Here is a 9,514-nt window from a genome sequence, read left to right as displayed (position 1 = left end):
TAACTATTCTGTGCTTCAAAGCGGCTAGGCAAGAGACTCAAAGATTGACGACTGTTTTATCTACTTGTATACTACAGTGAGAAGAATTTCAAGGTACGTGTAAAGATAGGCATCTTGGGTTGAGATTGAGTTAGATTTGAAGTTGACCTAATTGGAACTTGCATTGAGGCTTTAGTTGGTTTACTTGAGACTGACAATTTTTTAAACAGTAATCTTTCATTTTATTTCCTGATTTATTCATTTATGTGTCACATTGTGTCTAGTTTTATTGGCCGTTATTAGACTAATTGTGAAGCTTAACGCTCAAGTCTTTTGATACGTAACTCTCATGTTCCAGCCCAGTGTGGGTTCGGGTTCCGGTCCATACCACTTGTTCTTAAGCAAGCCCTAACGATCATTGTTGCGTCTTTCGAATGGGACGTATAGCCGTAGATCTGTGTGTTGTAATGCACGTAAAACAAACCAGTGCACTTATAATAAAAAAGGGTTCTCCCCGGTGTTACTGGTTTGGTTATTTTCTGCATGCATGTGGGTCACAACACGTTATACGAAAAAGGTCTCGGTATCTCCAGATACCTTGGAGGACGAAATACTAAGCACGTTGTGATATAGCGATAAATAAGAGCCTTGTATATATATATTATTATTAAGTACACAACGGGGTTCGGTTTGTCACTTTCTATTTTTCACCCACACATGCAGATGAGGACCTTTCTTATTTGCATCCTGGCAGTGACGATTCTTGCAGCGCCCTCTATGTCCATCTTCAACTTGGAATCTTCAACAAGTTTTGAGGCAGAAAAACGAGGAGTTGGTAATCAGCGATATAGAGGTAAATTTCCATTTGTTTAAAGTATTTGGCTGCCATAATATATTATCGCTGATGAGGTAACACATTGGAAACGTGCAAGAACGTACGCACCACGCACAACTCTCAGCCAATGATACGTCTTCCTTTGACCTCAGTGGGGGACCGTTTGAGCTTGTGACGTCATATGCAAGGGGCCAATGATCTCTATTATATTGACGCAAGGGGCCTACAATATGAAAATTGTCTGTGACTGGCTGCCCGATCATTTTGGATTAGCAAGTTAATTTTGTTTGGCCATATTATTATATTCAGCCTAATTTCGAAAGGCTTTGTTAAAGAGTTAATACTTAATTCGCTATCAGCGAGGAGTATATATAACGCCCGCTATCGACCATTTTCTTAAAGACACTGGACAATATTGGTAATATCAACATATGCATAAAATAACAAACCTGTGAAAATTTGAGCTCAATTGGTTGTCGAAGTTGCGAGATTAATGAAAGAAGAAAAAAACATTTTGTCACACAAAGTTGTGATGTGCTTTCAGATGCTTGATTTCGAGACCTCAAATTATAAATCTGAGGTCTCGAAATCAAATTCGCGGAAAAAATTAACTCTTTCTCGAAAACTACGTCATTTCAGAGGGCAGTGAGGTTTTCTGCTAATAACTATTTTGAGTAATTACCGATAGTGTCCACTACCTTTAATAATGGTGTAGTAATATTTTTTGTTTCTCCTATACTTTAAACGCAGCTTGTGCTCATCCAACCTACGGCAGGAAAGTCAAGTGTAGATGCGACATAACAAAGAGTCTACGTGACCCTCGGTATAGGAGATGTTTCCGGATCTCAATATCGGACCGGGTGTGAAGATTGTAAATTAATGTGAAGAAATTCACATTATAGGAAACAAACTTTTTGTTTTTGTTGCTTGTGAATTACGCAATATTTGGCCACAAAAGAGGAACCTCTAATTAAGATGTACTTCAGTTTTGTGATGCACTCATTATCGATTCCTCAGACTCGGTGTCTGAACTATTGATATGTTTTGTAGAAATGAAGTGGAATGCAGCTTATCTTTAATTGCAAATACTATTCAGCTGATAATAAACCGCAGGGTTCAATAAATGAGAGGACTTTTACTAATTTAAAAACAGGTGCAATTTGTTAAGAATATAATTAAGAAAGGAAGCATTCCTTCGATTTAAGACGAGTCTAATCCAACCAGATTTCCCAGTTCACAACAAGAACTAGATTTTGGCCACGGCTTAGATTCTAAACTAGAGATAACAATACTTCCGCTTGCACCTATTCTTTCAGTAGGAGAAACAAACTTTCATCCACCCAAATTTACTCAAACAAAGAAAGTAATTACTGACACCTGTCTGTTCTATAAATAACCCAATATAAAATTGAGTGCCTTTTTATCAGAGTTTTCATTCACTAAGAACGAAATGCTCTGCTCTACTAGCTAGAATGTAAGTGTGTGTACTTTCCAGTTCTTGTGAGTCGAAAGCATGGACCAGGGTACAATGTCATAGAGCTGCTCAAGCAAACAATATTGCTTAAAGACACTGGACACTATTGGTAATTACTCAAAATAATTATTTAAAACCTTACTTGGTATCGAGTAATGGGGTGAGGTTGGTGATATAAAACATTGTGAGAAACGGCTACCTCTAAAGTGGAGTAGTTTTTGACAAAGAAGTAATTTTCCACGAATTTGATTTCGAGACCTTTGGTTTAGAATTTGAGGTCTCGAAATCAAACATCCGAACGCACACACCTTCCTGTTACAAGGGTGATTTTCTCTCATTATTATCTCGCAACTTCGACGACCGATTGAGCTCAAATTTTCACAGGTTTGTTATTTTATGCATATGTTGACATACAGCAAGTGAGAAGACTGGTCTTTGACAATTACCAATAGTGTCCAGTGTCTTTAAATAATTATGATTAGCAGAAGTTAACAGGATACCAGTCACAGATGGTACGTGTGACCCAGTATCTTAGCACGAACTTTAACTGGTGAGCATAGCTTTGGTACTTGTGCTTACTAATTAAAAGCAGCTCTGTATGAAATGGCCCTGGTTTGAGCATTAGAACGGTCTAAATTACAATGGTGCATTAATCCCCGCCCACTGCACCGTAAATAACACAACGTGATTTACTTAATCTACATATTAATATAGACCTTTTATAAATACTCCCTTTAAATATCTGCCATAATATTTTGTATTAACATAGTTATGATTAAAACATTTGCTTTTAAATTATTTTGTTCTTTAATTATTTCAAAGTGTAAGCTTGTGTTTCTTTTTATTATTATTCTGGAACGAAATTAAAGTCGTTTTGGTTCTACCGGTAATCGTGATAAGCCGTTTCATGAAAAAAATATTCACACCAAAGACGAATTATAAAACACGTGACCCATGGCAATTTTTTTTTTTTTTACGCGCCCTCTACTGATAGTCAGTTTTGCGCCAAGCACCCTCTTATTGAACTCAGAAGTTTACAGAAATCGTGGATTTTGTTATAAATCTGTTAATGCGATTGTGTGTTTTACGAGCATTCGGCCGTCCATGCCAACCAAGGCGGTTTGTTTATCAACAAAAGTAAGTTCTATAGAGTAGAATACTTTGAAGGCCTGCCTATAAATATTAATCAGACCGACACCCTGTCTTCTCTTGTAATACTGGGGTATACCCTCAAGTGTCGTACTTTTCCTATTGGGAGGTAGTCTGGGGGAACTGTTTTGGGTAACACCAGCTTTACTGTTATTGTCCTCGACTGTGACGGGTTGGAGAGTGCGTTACACGTTTAGGTCTAGAGTTTTTGCTTTTATTGTGATGGGGATGTGGGTGTCGAAAATGTTGATAATGGTGGTGATTTTATGGTGACCGCCATTTTGCTTAAAGCCTTTTTTCTAAAGTATAATATCAAATAATAAGCCACCAGGGAAATTGACTGGGTAAATTTCCATTAGTTTCCCTTGTGGTTCATTATTTGTTATCTGAAATTAAACCCCACGTCCCCTTAAGGTGATCCCTCTGCTGCCGCTAACCAGGTTGAATCGTAAACGTGGATGTCATCTCTGACTATACAAGGCATGCTTTACGGGTTGAAATAAAACTGAAATGACTGGAACCCCGAAAAATGTTACTGACATAAAGGGAGACCACCGATTGGGCACCGGCACGTTAATCCCGAGGACGTTGGTTCAAATCCCACTTTAGTGAAAGTTCTATGTTCAACCCCAAATCATCTTTATAACAGTTGGACATAATCAGAACTACGTCTTTACAACTACTGAGCTATCCCACTACCCTTGTCTAATTATAGCTTCTTCTCTATTGTAGTACCTGTCTAGTTCTCTGTGTCGTAAACAAAACAACATCAGCTTCAAAACATCTCAACTGCAAAACTCATCAGTTCATCAAATGAACTGCCGCAGTTTAATCTCATGCTCTCCTCATAATATCAAATCAGTTCTCCACACTCATGTAAATCACAGCTGTCTAGTGATAAAAGAACAATTCTTAATTTGATTTCCGGCTGCCGACATGGTGGGGTCTGGTTTCTAATTGCACCTTAGCGGTTAATAATCGAGAGAGGTAATGTGAGGCTGATTGTAATAAAGAAAATTAGATGTGACATTGGAAGATGAAATCATATAATAATAGTATATTCAGTAGACAGAAGGCATGAATGGTGTAAACAAATTAGTTGTTGTGTGGATTATTATGATTTGGTTAGGGGGTTGAAATAACGGGAGGCTTACAACAAGAGTGCGCCGTGAGACTTCTGACTACTGAATATTTTAAAGGTATTGAAACAGGATTGGTACAGGAGAGATAACAAAATTGTCACATACAGTGTCCAGTGATCAACCATTATACATGTATTAATAATTAAACCTGTGTAAATTTTGGCTTCAATAGTCCGTTGTGTGAGTCAGGAGAATATAGTGAGAAACCATACACAATTTTTAGCCTGTAAAGTAACATAATGTCCTTGGTTTTATGGTTTGTGTTTGCTTTTTGTGTGCTTTTGATGGGTTTTCAGATTCATTTTTCTAGAGGATTATTCACTGGAAAATGGTTGTAGTATGAAACTAAGCTTGAGACTGCACTGTAACAATGCTGTTTTTATCTTTAATGCTAAAAATGTGAAAAGGGGTGCACTTTCTGATCACGTTCAATTCTAATAGGCCTGTTTTAAAGGCAGTGGACACTATTGGTAATTACTCAAAATAATTATCACCATAAAACCTTACTTGGTAACGAGTAATGGGGAGCTGTTGGTGGTATAAAACACTGTGAGAAACGGCTCCCTCTGAAGTAATTCTTTAATTTGTAATGATAATATAGTTTTTCTGTTATAAGATGCGGTACAAAATATTTCTGAAAATAAAATGCTTGACGTATTGTCCCGACACAACTCTATTTCCAGAAAACATCAAATCACACCCAATCATATCAACTCGAGTCACTGTACGCATAACCACCACTCCAAACATGGTAAAAAAAACATGAACAAGAAACATTCAAGTTTATTTCATTACATGTAATTTATTAATTGTTTACTACTGATGGAATAAATTCAAAGGAGATGCCGGAAGAGGTTTTTCAAGCAATCTCTCCCTACGCGTTGTCAAGCATCACTACCCATGCGTCTCCTCACTGACAGCTTATAAACATCTTCATCTTCGACTACTCCTCACTTTGTATCTCAGAAGAAAACCAACTTGAGTCGCCTTCCGAATATACTCAGGTAAGCATCTTTGTCTTGAAATGTTCAATACTAAGAAAATAGCCACGATACTCTGATGGATAAAATAAGGAAGTTAGTGGTAGCATTGGGATACTTTTTGTAACACAAAACAAAATGTCACAGATTTACATTAAACTTTACACAGTTTGAAGTTAATGATAGTAGAAAGCGTACCTTCAAATATTTGTTGCTGAGGTGCTGTAGTTTTTGAGATATTGGTGAACAATGTCATGAAAACACGTTTTTACATGCTAAAATAATTTTTGTCTCACGATCACTGAGACGAAAGTTATTTTCATTACATTGTTTTACCCATATCTCAAAATATACAGCACCTCAGCAAGAAATATTTTCAGGAAAGCTTTCTACCATAATTATCTTCAAACTGAGTAATTTTAAAGTTAACCTCTGGACTTTTTTTTTTTTTGTCCTACAAAATATATTCAGACCCTTTAAAGACTAACATAATTACATACAAAAACACCTGCATGAGCCTTCGTATATATTAACAACTGATGAAGTAAGTAGGAGTTGAATCTTTACATGGTGGAGTAAAACTATAAGAGAGGTTTTCGGTAACACCATTATGAGCATCTCATGGGTAGTGTTGGTTTGGACAAGAACCTGTGGTTGACAACTCAACTTTTCGATCAGTATGCTCTGATCGTCTTCAGGAGAATGCTGGACTCTGTTGTAGTGGGCTATCGTTTCTACGAAAGCTCATGCAGTTGGTTTTATGTTATTGGTTAAGTGCTACTACTATCTTTATTGTTTCGAAATGTTCGCTACCTTATGATATGTTACTATGAAGTCTTTGTATGTGAAATCACAGCTTGAAAAAGAAATATCACCTTTTCTTCTCACATTGACTCAAATTCATCTGGATGTATATTCGATTTACAGTAACACCATGTATATAAAAATACAGACTTTGTTGTGTAGATTTTTCTCATTTTAAGAACTTGACATGCTTATTGTTCTATAGCGTATATTTACATGTAGTAAATTTCTGAATTCGGTAGCTGGTTCTGAAAAGAACTGTCCATGCCTGGGAAAGTAGGAAATCTGCCGGGATTGCTATTTGTGCTTGTGCATGGATCGAAGGTACTTCTCTGTATAAATCCATTGCCACGGAGTGAGTTGTTAGGGCCTTAAAGGAACACGTTGCCTTGGATCGGACGAGTTGGTCTATTAAAAGCGTTTGAAACCGTTTGTTATGAAATGCATATGGTTAGAAAGATGTTTTAAAAGTAGAATATAATGATCCACACAAGTATCACTCGAAACTGCACGGTTTCCCTTTTACGTCGCGAACTATCACGGCCGTGATAGTTCGCGACGGTCGGCCATAGTGCACGGTCGGCCATTTATGCCATAAATGGCCGACAGTGTTAGTCGACAGGGTAAAAAGAAAACCACGCAAATTCGAGGCATATTTGTGTAGATCATTGTATTCTACTTTTACAATATCTTTCTAACCATATACATTTTACAACAAACGGTTACAGAACGATTTTCAAAGACCAACTCGACCGATCCAAGGCAACGTGTTCCTTTAACACACGTGGCAACTTTTACAGGCAACTCTTAAACTTGGAGGCAACCGACTTAAAGAATGCATCTACTGATTCAGAAGTAGCTCGGTAAAACATGAGTACTTTTAAAAAAAAGATGTCTCACGATCACCAAAAAACCCAAAAGTAAACATTCAAATGTGAATGCCTTTTTTTCTTGGAGGTTGCCTGGAACTGGGTGTCTGTAATTTGTCTCGTGTGACATGGCCGTACAGCTTCGTTGCCCATGCCTTAATGTAATAAACATAATTTCTCCTTGACTCTCAAAGTTCTTTTTTCCAGTTTCCTATAGCAATATGGATTTCCGAATGGTTTTTGTTCTGTCTGTCGTCATGTTCGCTATCGTCACAGTCAATTGTGAGACATTTGAAGAGCAAGAAACGAAGCCCGCCATCAACGTTGATCGAGAGAGAAGAGAAGTCGGTCTCTTTGATGAGGAGTTTGCCAAGAGAGGGCGTGGCATGCGATACCGAAGTAAGATTTTGTTTTTTGTTTGTTTTTTTATTTTTTTTAGCGGGATATGAAACTTTGCATGATGGAAGTACTTACTAAAGAGAGGTTTGCGGTAACACCATGTGTAAATATCTTTTGAGTAGTGTTGGGTCTGTTTAGAGTTGTTAACAGCCGGTCCTTTTCAGAACCAACACTACTCAAAAGATATTTTACACATAGTGTTATCGCAAACCTTTCTTAGGTTTTTTTTTAATTTTATTTTATATTTTAAGTTAAATCTGAGGTTGTTAACCAAAGGGGTCCGGTGGTTGGCAAACCGTTTTTAATTCGGCCCCTGAACATCAGCCGATCGCGCCAAACAATTCCTGCACAATCGGCCGATCGCACAAAACCATTCCTGCACAATCGGCCGATCACTCATAACCATTCCTGCACAATCGGCCGATCGCGCAAAATCATTCCTGCACAATCGGCCGATCACTCATAACCATTCCTGCACAATCGGCCGATCGCGCAAAATCATTCCTGCACAATCGGCCGATCGCGCCGAGCCATTCCCGCACGATCGGTTGATCGCGCATGTTCGTTGCCGAATGTTGCGCGATCGACCGCTTGTTGCGCGATCGACCGATTGTTGCGCGATCGACCGATTGCTGCGCGATCGACCGATTGCTGCGCGATCGACCGATTGCTGCGCGATCGACCGATTGCTGCGCGACCATTGATCTCCATTATACTGAAGATCAATGTGCGCGACCAATAGATATTTCAATAGCGCAGCGCGATCGGTCGATAGCGCAGCGCGATCAACCGATCGCGCAGATTGACCGATCGCGCCCAACATATACACATACCAATCTTTCTGAGGAATGCGTCGATCTGAAATGCTGTATACATTTTTCGACACCATATAGCTAGGACTTGGGGCTCGGGGTTTGGATCAGTTCGCCTAATTGAATCACCGTAAGCGCTCGTCTTCTAAACAACTCAAAAAGTTCTGGTTAAAACTAGTTGAAAAGGGTCTAGGACTTGCCTATGAGATGTGACTTCATTAAAAATAATATTATGAAAAGAGAGTTCTAGAACTAAATTTTATGGAACATGAGGTAAAATACAACACTAAAGGTAGTAAAACAATACAAGCAAATACTGCTGCCATTCAAAATGAGTGGGTAGTATAGATTTGTGAAGCATGTTTTGTGAACAAAATTACTGCAATAAGAGTATTATGAGATAATTTAAGCCTTTTCGTTTCGTCTATAATTTTTTCCAGGATGCATCAACCCTGATACAGGCTCAGTCTGCAAATGTGATCTATTCAGAAAAGGCCCTCAGTTTATCCACTGTTTCAAATAAGGTAAGGTTAACTTAAAAGCGTCCACAACAAATACTGGAGTGTCAAAGTTGACACAAAAGGTGTTGTCACGTAAAGATAGAGGATAACAGTTTACACCATAGGGTGTTCAAATAACGCTCATTTCATTGAACGCAATTACATTCTGGTGGTGTTTGAACACCACATAATGCTAGCTTTGATTCTCTCCTTGATTCTCTCGTTTGTGTTATTTTTAGTCATTTAATTTTGTTTTAATTCTTATTTTAAATCTATATCAATATTAGGTGGTATATATAATATATATGGTGCTAATTTTAACACTCCAGTTTTTGCAGTTGCGGATTGATCCTTTTCCCGACCTATCACTTTCTTTTAAAAAAGCTCCCACATACGCAGACTGCCTCTCCTTGTGATTTCAACGTTGCTTTTACAACCCCCAACTTCATGACCTCTTGCATTGGCCGCTATTGTTGCACCTGTGGAAGGCTATCATTGGCTGAGAGTCGTGCACAGAGCGTATGCCATGAGAGTACTTTTACAATGTTTATCATCAAAGATGGCGGTCAGT

The 9,514-nt window shown here is 38.2% G+C and overlaps 1 long non-coding RNA gene across 1 annotated transcript; it reads left to right on the top strand.

The window, feature by feature from the left end:
* LOC139951505 (uncharacterized) lies at positions 1-3,030 on the top strand. Its single transcript, XR_011787788.1, has 3 exons — positions 1-93; positions 703-832; positions 1,565-3,030. It is a non-coding gene; the product is annotated as an uncharacterized lncRNA (long non-coding RNA).
* Positions 3,031-9,514: the final 6,484 nt, after the last annotated feature.

The sequence above is a fragment of the Asterias amurensis genome, chromosome 19 (genome assembly GCF_032118995.1).
Source record: "Asterias amurensis chromosome 19, ASM3211899v1".
Taxonomy (NCBI): domain Eukaryota; kingdom Metazoa; phylum Echinodermata; class Asteroidea; order Forcipulatida; family Asteriidae; genus Asterias; species Asterias amurensis.
Note: the sequence above shows the minus strand (reverse complement) of the source record. Positions and strands in the feature narration are given on the sequence as shown.